Here is a 13,398-nt window from a genome sequence, read left to right on the forward strand (position 1 = left end):
TCTATGTTATGATAGTCTTGCCAGGATTTACCGGTTGTGCTTATTATTAATTAAGAGCTACTGAGTTTAAAAAGTCATTAGAAATCAAATCACAAAGGATAAGTTAAAAACCTTTCCATGAACTTTGACATGCCCCTGTATTACATCTAAACCCACACCAACAAAAAGAGACATTAATAAAATCATTATATATTTGAAGAGCAACACCTAGCCCATGTAAAGTTTATGGCTACAAATGAATACGTGTCAGGGAGCACCATCAAGTCCATTAGGCCAAAGATTTCACTGTTGCTATTCATTTAGAGGGGATGGTACTTGTATGTTGCCATGATGGACAGTAACATAAAAAATTTAAAAGAGGGATAAAAGACCCTTTCTCCTATTTTGCCTTATAAAACATAATCACTTCTAGGGAAGGATGAATAAAAAAAAAAGTTGCTGACATGATTTACTCATTCATAATTTTTTTTTTTCTTTTAATCACTGAAAACCTATTCCAGTGCATGTAAAGTCTTAATGAGACCTAGCAACATTATGAGTGCTGGGAGCAATCGCCCTTCAGCCTCATGCCTGCAAACGCTCTCAAGGCATGCATATATCTCATTATGGCCGAACGCCCTGTCATGTGTTATTCCTTACTTAGTGACAATTTGTCATTGTCACCCTTGACATGTCACTCTGCTGCAGAAGGATTTGACTTCAGCGTAAAATGTGACAATCAGATGAGAGGATTTTGTAATCTAAACTGAAATATGGGGCTGAGAGAGACTAATTTTATTCAAAAACAGTCCTAATATAACATAAATGGGAAGAAATGTTTGCATTTAAGGATTTTTGTTAAGGTTTCCTTCCTTTGCCTTTTCCCAGCCCCTGCTCTCCCACTTCAATTATTCCTTAGAATAATGCTTTTATTTTTGAAGGATGGAGCCTTATGTTTTAATACCATGCATTTTCAATTAAGTGCACTAAGATCTGTGGATATAACTATTACTTATAGTTTAAGTAATGGTTACATGTAAAAATTAGGGAAACATATTGTGCTTTAGTTAAATTACATTCAGATTACTTCTTATTATAAATGGGGTAGAAAATGGATTTTTAGCTCTGGCTGGCCAAAGAGCCAGCATTTGTATCTACTTCATTTGTTTAAATATATTTCAAGCCAGATTGAAATCCATATTGCCTGACATTAATTGAGTACTGAAGCATCAGTGTACTCTAGTTTCATAAACCACTGATGAGTGAGTTTCTACAGGCTTGATTTAAAAATATTCTGTCCCTTTTATATGAAAATTATATTCCATTTATAGTGTAATTCTTAAAGCTCAACATTAAATGGTATAAATCTTAATAAGATGAATGTAAATATGACATTTGTGCTGTTGAGTTGACATCTTGTTTGCTAAGAAAATTGTATTCTGTACTCAGTATTTATTAACATCTTCTTCTGTATTATATTGTAGGCAAACTGGTTTTCTTTTGAAAAGCAGAATGGAGGTAAGAGCGGGGTGGGCTATGAGATGGGCTGTTCCTGAAGGTCACTTACCAGCTTTTGCTTAGGCACCTCATCCTGGATATTCCATTCCTGGGCATCTTTTGACAGTCAATCCTATCAGGTTGCCCAGTAATTTATTGGCTTTGTGACACTGACAAATAGTCAGTCATTCCAATAGTAGCCTATAGGAAGTAAGGTTTGAGTTCATATTTCCAGAGTTGAAAGTCTAGGGCAATTTAACCCATTTTTCACACTTGAAATTTTCAGAGAAGCAGACATTATTTGAACAAGATTCTGGATTCTGAATTTCACAAAGAAGGTGCAAGGCTATGATTTTTTCTTCAAGTTTCATCAAATTTTTCTGCATAAGATGAATGAATGAATAAGTTACTGACTAACTAACTAAAGACGCCCTCATCAAGCAGCTTTTACTGGCTGAACCAAGTGTCCTATGGCCTTCATCAAGCTGCGCTCTCTCTGAGGTAGGGAATGACTGCTTTTAAGTGAATGCATTATGAAGTGCCATCTGCAATGTGCTGTCCTCCTGGATATTTTTATCAGGACTAACATAGCTGTCAGGATGTCATGGAATGAATGTCGGATAATTTGTACACTTGATTTTTTGGGTTTTTTTTCATAGAGCTCTTCCATACTACTATTATAATGATAAAGGCAGCTTTCTGCCTGAAGTGCATTTGCTGCTTTTTCAATGCGCTTAACTGAAGTTTTTTTCTTTACAATCTTTAACATTACAAATTCTGTTTAATAATACAAACATTTTGAAGGAACACAGTACGCATTGAATAATCAAGGCTTCTGTGAGGAGCGTGGTGAGTGTGGATTTTTGATTTAAGTTCTATCATTTATCTCCTTCATTTATTGCCTTCAGAACCAGGAGCAACTTGTCCTTATTTGTTAACCATGTAAGAACATGGTAGATCTTTACTTCACATTCCAGAAAGATCTGTATTTTTTATTGGAGTACTTTTTTTTTTATTATTTTTTATTTTTTTTATTTACCATCTGCAAGACATGGGGACTCTTGGCTACCTCACAGAAAAGTTAATGGAAATGCACTGAGGTGGCAGCAGGCATCCAGATAAGAGGTGGGTGAGCATGAAAGCACCAGGTGAATCTCTAAACAATGACCAGCAACTTTTGCTTTTTTTTATCACCTCTTTTTTTCATGCTGAACTGTGTACACTGGTCCTCTCCCATGGACTAGCTTGACAATTATTCCATATTTTGTTGTGCTAAGTCATCTCTTTATGCTAGGTAAAACTGTTTTCTTCTCATGGTTTGCCCCCTGTTGATTCATCAATTTATTTGGCTTAGTGGGACCTCCTTCTTTTGATGATGGTGATATATAGCCACCAAAATGTTCACTGAAATTACCTTGGTGTAATTTCAGTTTTCTGTGTCACAAGGCATATTTTAAGGACAATCTGAGACAATGATCAAGGAATGGAGCTTAACTCTCCTGTACTCTAACTCCTAGTCCAGCCCAGAACTACACATATGTTGCTTAGTTTGGGATGGGTTTGGCTCAGGTGTTTGGGTTTTTGAGTCAGTCAATTTAGCTCACTCAAATACAGAAACTAGGCCAGAATGAAAACAACAACATCAAAAAGGTAGGTATTTCTCTGCTGAGTTGGTGCTCCTCTGGATTCACTCCAGGGTCTACCTCTTTCTTATGTTGGGGCTCCAGAGATGGACACAGTACTGCAGATGGGGCCTCAAAAGAGGCGTAGAGAGGAAGATCACCTGCCTCAACCTGCTGGTCACACACTGCTGCAGCCCAGGATACAATTAGCTTTCTGAGCTTCAAGCCCACATTGCTGGGTCATGTCCAGCCTCATTCATCAGCACCCTCAAGTCTTCTCCTCAGGGCTGCTCTCAATTCACTGCTGCCCTGTATTTGTGCTTGGGATTGTCCTGACCCAGGTTCAAGACCTTGCACTCGGCCTTGTTGAACTTCATGAGGTTTGCACAGGGCCAGCTCTCAAGCCTGTCCAGGTCCCTCTGGATGGAGTCTCTTCTCTCCATTGTAGCAATGGCACCACACAGCTTGGTGTCATTGGCAAACTTACTAAAGGTGCATTTGATCCCACTGCTCATGTCACCAACAAAGATATTAAACAGCATATCTCCCTGCTAGGTGGACAAATTAAATCAGCAAGCTGTAAACATAGAAAAATGTTAGATGACTTGCAGTAGAAGGAGTGGCAAAAGAGACAAAGAAAGAGGGCAGTGTATGTGGTTTTGGGCTGTTGTGCTCAAGCAGTGCTCAAACACCATGGTTAGGAACCAAAAATATTAAGAACCAGAGCAATGTATTCTTATGATCTTGGAGATGTTGATAATCTTTATTCCCCTTCTCATTAGGAGGCACTTTCCAGCCATCAGTGATGAGTAACATACCATTTTGTATGGTCAGCTTAGGTCTTTCCTTTTCTACAACAAATTGTACCTCTCTGTGCTCAGCTGGACCTTATTTATGGAGAAGGACCTCAAATTAGCCTTACCATTTGTTATAGCTTTGGGATGATGAATCAGAAGCTGAAAGCTATTGGCTGGAGGGAATTATTTAATGGAATGAATTTCAGACTTAATCTATTGATAGAAATGTACCAAATCACAGCCCAGAACTAATGAAATTTCTGTTCCCTCTCACCCTTCCAATATCTGCTTCCCTTAGCATACTCCTTTAAATTCATACTTTAGTAGCAAGAATTAAATTTAGATATCTAAGGAAATCAAAGTCTTTGATCCTCATGTTCTTCTAGTAGATGGTGTTTTTGACACTGGGCTCACACAACAAGACCTGTTGCTTTGTACTGGTATCTCCAGAGATTTAATACAGTGCCAAGGCCACTATGCCTGTCTCTCCCTTGGCAGAGTACTTGATAGTTGTTTTCCTTTTGCTAAAAGCTTTTTCCCTGGAAACAAATTGCGTTCTCACAGAATGATTTTCACAGATTTTTTTGGTTCTGTTTGGTTGGTTTTTTTATTTAAACTTTCAGTTTTTAAAATTTAATTTTGATTTTTTGAAAGCTTGGGCAAAGTTTTTCAGCAACAGGTAGAGAGAAATCTCAGGTGCTGCAGAATGATAGGGTTGTGGATGAAGAATAGACACTGTTTGCTTTCATGTCTTTTTGTCTTAGTGTTTTTTTTCCCTCCCATAACTTTTCAAACATTGCTCTGTTCTGTCTTTTACAGGTAACCAGATTTTTCATCCCATTGATTGTTTTCCAATTGAAACAGAGAATCAGTCAGCAAGGAAGGCATTCTAGAACCATTCTAGGACCATGCTAGGAGCCTAAATCTCAAAAATTCAGGTAAGCAACAAGGGAAAGCTTTTAATTTCCTGTACTAGACATGTGCAAATATATATCTGTTGCTGAGCCATTTACTTTGAGCCTGTGCAGACTTTATGTGTTTTATCTCTACTTGCTTCAGTAAATTCAGAGGATCAGCAGCTAAATACACTTCTTTGTGGCTGTGTCATAAGACCTTTTTGAAACTGAAGTTAGAGCAAGTGTACTAGAAAGCTCAGAAATACATTTTTTGAGCTTGTAAAAATAATAACAGGTTGCATAAGTTTCCTTACTTAAAACCTACTTTTACCTTGTGAAGCTGACTTTTTAACATAGTTGTCTGTGTATTTTTGTGGTTAAATAGTTGGTCTTTTGTAAGATTTGGCTTTTCACAGCTGTTTCAGAAAGTAGAATTCACTTTCCTGAGAAAGGAATCATTTCAGCTCTGTCTTTTCACACTGCTGCTGAAATTAGTGGATTTATCATCTTCTTTTTAAAATCCACCCTGACAATCTCTCAGAAAGAGCTGTTACACAATTCCTGCAGTGGCAAACTTCATAGGAACTTGTGGTTATTCCTTAAACCTGCAGCTACTTCGAACTCTGAGATACAATCTAGGTTAATTTCAGTGTCCTAATGCCTTGAAACTGACACTCATGGATATAGAAATCGGTTCTCCTGGTCACAGCAGAGCACAAAGTCAGCTATTAGTGTCACATGCAAGCTGGTCTTTGCATGTGGACAGAATTGCATTAGGGGAAAATTAAATGCTATCAGTTTAGACCAGGGGCTTTGCAAAGCAGATAGCCTTTAGAGCTATTGTGGTTTTTAAACGTCAGGTTAATTGAGAACTGCTGTATATTTAATAGGGGGGCCTTTGGGATATGACTACAAGGAGTCTTTGTTGTTCAGCAGTACATTAGACAGAAACTGCACTTCTGAAATGGTCATAAAAATCCCAGGAGGCATAACCATTAATGGGACACTAAGCTCCAATTAAGGGCATGGCCCAAAAGACCAAGGTGAAAAACACGGTCCTTAGCATCTGTCTCAGAGGATCTCTGATCCAGCTGCTTGATTTCAGCTGCAGAAACATAATTGCAAAGAACAAAATATTTACTCTGAAAAAAAACCCCATACTTCTTGTTGTCTGGAATGTAAATAGGAAAAAAAGGGAAAAACCAAAGGGTCTTTCAAATTAAATTCTCCAAATTCCCTAAAACAAAAATAGAATTGCATATCACAGCTAGCAGTTCTGATCCCTTTTATCTTCATAGAATTTCATAACAGTTGCAGTCTAGCCCTCTAAACTTCTTTTTACACATTTTTAATATTAATTTGAGCACCTCCACAAGTTTATATTCAGAAACTGCAAAAGACTTTCCTCTGTGATTCTGTTTAAGTTTTGTTTCTGTTCTGGGTTTTTTTATTTTATTTGTATGTTTGTTTGTTTTTAATTCTCCGAGTTCCATGAGACACAGCTACCCAGTTTAGTCAGTGTGCTGGTAAGTTTATAAATTAATTACTGGGTCTTATGGCCTTTTTCTGGTCAAAGACTTGTGATTCTGCCTCAGATGGATTTTCTGGAATGTAATAATACATTTTCAGAAAATACTGGGTCCTTAGGGTCCAGCTGAAAATGACTGTCATCTTCGGGAAATTTTAACCTTGATTACCTCAATTACCTTGGCAATTACATTAGTAAGTAAATAATTTCTGTCTCCATGTGAATATCTTCCACTATTTGATTCTGCTTATAATACAAACTTTTCACTGAAGTTGCCCAGAGATAACCTAGTCATTCTCCATCTAGACAGACCATCTGAGTAGGATGTTAATTAATATGACACTATGAAATTCAGTTTAGTGAAGTACCACAAAAAAGGAAATTAATTTCAATCATTGACAAACTTGTCAGTTTAGTTGTATTGATTTTTTGATACCTCTACAGCACATGGCAAAGTTCATACATTGTAAAATACATCATTATTATTGGCTTACTCTGCTGGATGTAAGTGGACTGTTGTTTTTTTTTTCAGGAAATTGACACTCTTTAAGTGTATAAAAATGCAAAATTATGTAAGGGGCTTTTTTTACTATTTTGAATATAATACCAATTTACTATCTTTAATGGTCAACTGTCAGTCAGAGAGTTATTTCTCAGTGCATAAAAGATATTTGGTCTCAAAGCACCTGAAAACAACAGTTTCCTGCATTTGCAAAGTTTAGCAGAAAAAAAATCTAATGAATCTGGTCATTCGTAGCTGTTGGCTGTGAGCTTCCTGGAGGGAGCTGCTGTTCTTCAGAGGCTCTGGATCCTCCTGAGGTTGGAGTAACTGTGGGCCCCTGGGATGGAAGATGTTGCTAAAGCAGAGAGTATGGATCCCCCTCCAGTTGTCTCTCCCAGGGCTGTGGTGTCAAAGCCCTCTATAAAAGAGCAAAGATCAATTGCAGAATGCTCATCCTCCACAGTGTTTTAGAAATCAGTGTCCAACATTGTATTTTGCTTTTATCAGACTTCTGTCATGGAAAATCAAGAAAGCAATTGTTTTTCTGCTGACTTCAGCTCTAGCAAAAATACACTGAAGGTGTTCTGATTAAGTTTATTATTTTGGTCTGTCTCTTCAGAGCATATAGAACTGCACAAAACCTATATTTGGCTTGTGCCTGTAAGTTTCCTGGTTTTTAAATGTAATACTCTCATATTCCCACCTGAGGTCATTAGCCACAAGGTAGGTTAAAAAAAGAGTTTGAAGGATGGATGTAGCTGCATGCAAACCCAGGCAGTCTGTACTCATATTTATGCTGATGCTTCTGAAATTTATTTTGTTACTCTGTTAAAACTCAGGTGTACAGAATGTAGTGCTTGTCTAAATTTTCAAATAGAATTTTTATACTGAGGAGTGACTGTAATAGAGGAGGGAAAGCATGTATTTCTGATGGAATGCAATTGCTTTGCATTTCAGCCTATGAGGCAGATAGTAATATCTGAGGTTTGGTTTTGTTTTGGTGGGTGATTTTTTTTTTATTCCTTAATGTCCCTAAACATTGTTTCAAAGTCAGTAAAAGATACATGAACTCCTGAGACAGCAATAATATGTGGGGGAAGAAGGGGAAATAATTAAAAAAGCTAAATCTTAAACTCTTGAGGCTGAACAAATTTTTTCCAGCATTAAAAGTATAGTAATGGAACCAATCTTCCCTATAGGAGAATGCATTTAGTTATTGTCAAGAACTATTTGGTGAATTTTAATCCTTCAGGCAATTGCAATCTTTTTCCACACAACACAATGATTAAAAAGAAAATCAAAATACACATTTCTGTGGATTTCAATTTCAGAACCTTCTTATTTGGTCAAAATTTAAATTTGTCGACATTTGCCACAGAAATAGAGTTTTTCCGTTCATAAACTAGATATTTTTAGCTAAAAATGCCAGCAAAGAAATAAACTGTGACAGAATCCCTAAATTAAAATCTCCTTATCTGAGCTGAAATTATTTAGACCGGTTTTCACTGTAGTAAGTCTGAAGCATGATAGTGGAGTTCCCTTTTCCCCCCAAGCATTTATTGACTTCAAGGCTAGAATTTCCAAGCTGCTCTGCATAACCAGTCAATGTTCAGTCCACCAGCTTAGGATGGGTTTGAGCAATTAGTTTCTCATTTAGGTCCTATTTTAACAATTCTTTCAATAAAGAGAGAAACTGAGGCAGGAATGGGCAGTGATTCGTTCCATCTTCTTGCACATAACAAAAGTAACATATTACCCATTTTCAGTCTTGGGCTTAAGGTGTTTTTCCAAGATAATATGCAATGCTATATTTTGTCCTTAATGAGGAAGAATATTTGCCATCTCATTCCTTAGTAGGGGTGTTCAGACTTAGCTGTGACAGGAGTAGCAGCCGTTTCTTTAGTTGGCACAGTTAAATTTGACAGGGATCATGAATCAGAGCCCTGGGGTGACGTAATTTTCCAAGAGGGAAGGACTGCTGGGTGAACACTTTGCTACTGTGTGAATCACTGCTTTTGTGTTAATACAATTAGGTGCCTACAATTAGCCAGTCTAAGGACATAATCAATCTATTGACCCAGATAGCAGATTGGGCTGCAGGTCGTCAGATGTTACTTCATTACAAGGCTCTAATTACCTCCCTTAGTTTTCCCTTCAGGACAATACAGGTAGGGATACCTGTCAGGAATGTTGTGAGGTGTTTGCAAGGAGCCTCGAAGACAAAATGCTGTGGGAGTACATGGGCCTGGGCTGCTGGTGTCTTTGAGTGCCTGACTCCCTCTGAAACAGCTGCTGAGCACATGCACGTCTCTGGGACTCTCAGCATTAGTATTAGTCACCAGCTAAGGATGGAAAACAAGAGCTGGTTCAGCCTGGTTCCATGGGTGCCTTATATCAGACCTTCAGTATGATGCAGCTTTCTGGAGAGGCTAGAAGACTTAGGCTTTGTTCCCTTTCTTCATGAAGTGGAGAGGAGAAGGGAGAGGGACAGGGAGAGGGAGAGGGAGGCAGTTGATTTCTCTTCTGTGAGACCAGGGCAGAGTTCGGCCTGGAGGATTTTGAGGCTACTTTTAAAATCTGCCCAGCAGTTTCATTAGCTCATTCTGGGGCCACTGCAGTGGATTCAAGCCTGAGAAGGCACCCTGGCAAGTTTTCCAGCTGAAGTCCTCACTACTGCATCAGGGACTCATGCAGAGCCAGGGTGAAGTTTGTTGTCAGGATCAGGGCCGAGACATTATTGAAAAGAACAGGAAAAAAGTGTGTGTGTAAGGGTACAATCAGCTGTTCATGACTGAGATGTGTTTCATGATATGAAGCTGTGCTCAGTATTAAGGCATATTTAAAGTGAATGCCAGGTACTGCATTTGGCCTTCCAGCTATTAAACATCACCAAAAACCAGTCAGCAGAGCAATGTCATCTAGATCACTTTGACACAATTGCAATCCACAATTAACAGGCAATGAAGGACTTCCTAAAAGCACATGTTTGACACCCTGCTTTGTCATGGGTTTTTGTACTGTTGTAGGGATTAAAAAAAATTAAATTAACTTTGTGCCAGTGCATATCATATTTGGACAAGGGACTAGATGAAATGATTAGAATAATAGCCTTAGAAAAGATCACATTTCCCTACTGTGCCAATGTATTTGACTGCATACAGCAACCCTTTTAGGCCACTGTTCACAGTGAATTGTAACAACTTCCTGCGAAGATCTAAGTTCTGCATCTTTTGAATGGCAAATTATTAGAACTAGGTCAGGTCTAAGAAGAAATAACCATCTTTATTAACCAGAAATAACCAGCTTTATTAATATGAACTTCACTTTTAGGGTAGTTCACATGAATTAAACTCTGCTAATAAAAAGTACCAAATCACCTGATTTTAATTACTATCCCTCAACAAAAAAAGGATGCATCCTATATCATTGCTAAACAGTACAGGTAAACTGTCACTTGGCTTAAGGAAATCTCTGGGGCATTCTCTGTGAGGTTCATCATTAGTTCTCTACTTTTAAATCAACTGAGCAATAGAAAGTAGAAAATCTTGAACAAAAGAACATTTACTAGTATTTACATATCAATTTTCCTAAAAAAGTATTTTATAGAGTGAGAAATATCTTTATGAGATTCAGAAAAACTGAAGCAGCCAGTAGTATATAAAATGTTATATAGCTACATTTGATAACATCTTTCTTGTTTGATTAAAGTATACCTCCTTGTGTCTCTTCGATGTTTTTTGTAATATTAATATTTGCTGTATTTTGGGTCAGAGCTGTTTCATAGGGCAGGAGCTCTATGTAACATTCACATCAGGCCATGGAGGCCTATGGTCATCTCGTCCTTATTCCCTTTATTACCTCCCTTGCCCCAGCAAATCTTTTCTTTATCTTCCTTTTCATTTGAGCTCACTGTATGTGCATGTCTTTGTTGAGGCTATTGTGTCATTTTACCTCTGCTGTACAATGTTTCTGAGCGCTTTGATTTGGTAAAACAGAGTGAGTTTATCAAAGAAACATGAGAAAAATTATAAATTTAGTTGTAGTTTTGTAGGATTGGACTTCCCTTAGACTTCTTTGAAAATTTAGCCCATATAAGAACTAAATTTAGATGATTGGTATGTTCTCTCAGATGACTATGACAGGCCACCCATCACAGACTGACTCCTAGTTAGAACAATATTTTCTGGAACTACTGCTCACTGTTAATTACTTATGTGGTGCATTAGAAGCTCACAGCAGCTTCCCTTAGAAAGTTAAGGTAAAACACAGGGTACTCACATGGGGTTCTTTGGGAAGGCAGTATCCTGTCATATTCTAAGACCAATCAAGCTAACCACTTCTGTTAAGGCTGCCCATTTCTCCAAGATGTATGTTCAAAGCATTTCATCAGAGCATCTGTATAGATAATCTTGGAGATATTTTCCAACCTTAATGATTCTATGATTTTTAGAAAAGAAATTAATTTACACTAAATATCAACTGAAACCAGCAGAATGGCTAGAAAATACTGTTATATTTATATAGTATTTCCAGCTGAGGAGAATTGTGAGATTGTTCTTGAGTCCAGTAAATGCACACACACTCACAGGCACACACAACAAAAAAGATTTTTGTTTCAAAATAATCTTCATTACATGAGGATTATCATAATTGTCATTTCAATTGACTGATTTTAGTCTTTAAAAGAGGGTATAATAGCATTCACTGTCTGAGACTGAATTGCTGTCATTATGTTAAAGGTGCACTTTATCACTTAGCTTTTCTTCATTATAAATGCTCACAGACACACTCCACTTTCTGCTACTGCAAAATCTTCAAAACATAATATGACAAAGTTTTGTATCCAGACACTTTGTTACTAAAACTTCAGAACAAAGGGTTACCAAAGGCAATCTGCTATTGTTAATACGACCACAGTACCAAAAGATAGAGAGGATATTTTAGCAATAGCAAGTTTCTGAATTCCTACACAATAATGCAAACTGTTCATTGAGATAAAAGGGCATTTTATGTATCTTTTGCCAGGAGGGAAGATGCAGAGTTGCTCTTCTGCTCAGAGCAAACTTATTAAGGTAAAATCAGATCAAGCAAATATCAGCCCAAATGAGAGAAATAGCCATGCTGTACTATCCCAGACTTGTCAAACTTTTCTTGGTGATGTTTAGATGAAAATCCAGACATTGCCATGATATTAACCTGCCAGTGTATAAATGACATTTATCATTTCTGCAATCTCTTTTGATCTGATATCTTAAGATTCTTCATATGTAGAAGTTTTCAACACATTGCCCTGTCATCTTAATACATATGGGACATCTTTTGCTTGTGCAGGCACAGAAGAACCAAGTCTGGATATGTCACTACGGCATGACACTTGGGCAGAGCTCTGTTGAAGTAAATGTCACTATGCCTGGAGTAAGAGGCTATAGAGAGGCATGAAGGTATTAACATCAGATCTAGAGAGATCAAGGGGAAGAATTTGCCTGAGGAGCAAAGCTTTTTCTTTAGGGGAAGAAGGTGGCTTCAATTCTGAGATGCTCAAAAAGGGACAGTCAGACAAGCTGATTTTCAGAGGCTGTGGTCAATATAAGATGGCCTAATTATACAGTGCTGCTTGAAAAATTAAGTTCCCAAAAATATTTTTAAAAGCTTGTGCTAAGTGCCAGAACACTAAAGAATCTTGTAAATTTTCTTGTAAGTGGCAGCACTTCAATATTTCCTCTGACCTGCCCAGGATGTACAACACGGTGCTCTGTTTACTTTATTCAGGCACCCAAGCTTTGGGGGGTCTTGAAAATCAGAATTTTGGGGGAGGTTTGAAACTTGCCACTCTAATCACTTCTGAACATTTCATCCTACATTCCCCCACCCCTTTATGGGATTTTTTCCTGTTGTAATGTTTTCTTCCTCCTTCAAAGTGATTATTAACAGATTTTTCTAAAATGCCCAGAGCAGCATACTTGGGTCAGAAAACAGAAGCTAGCGTGTTTTTGTCTGCCAGCTTCCTCCCTTACTTATCTTATAACATTTCCCTTATGTATCCCCGGGTCATGCTCAGGTCTGGTTCCAACATTGCTTTGTGAGGCAATGATTAGGTTCTTGCCTAGAAACAGATTTACAGTACAAAGGTTTGAGAGATAGATATTCCCTTATTTATTGTTTTGTTGTTTTGTTTTTTTTTTTAATCAAAAGACCTTATACAGAAAAAATCATGGGCATTTAGAAATATCTATGTCATAAGAAAAGTTTGTGGCATTATGTGAAATGTTTCTCTAGTAATTTATTTAAAATGCTGAATAATGGGACTATAAAATATACACAACAAAAAAATGAATACCCTAATTGTATTTAAGACACTTAGAGAAATAGTACTGGAGTGGACTGAGGTGTTTCGTGCACAAGAAGTTATTTTTCTTTAAATTATATGAACAAAATGAACAAAAACAATGAAAAAGCTACCCTTACTTTCTCAAGGTGTTTTACCATGTGACACATTTAGCTCAGCTAATCTGATGGCTAAATGAACATTGCATGGTTAGAGGTTTGAGTAAAGTCAGAGAAGTGTTCAGGTGTTGGC

The sequence above is a fragment of the Poecile atricapillus genome, chromosome 1 (genome assembly GCF_030490865.1).
Source record: "Poecile atricapillus isolate bPoeAtr1 chromosome 1, bPoeAtr1.hap1, whole genome shotgun sequence".
Classification (NCBI taxonomy): Eukaryota; Metazoa; Chordata; class Aves; order Passeriformes; family Paridae; genus Poecile; species Poecile atricapillus.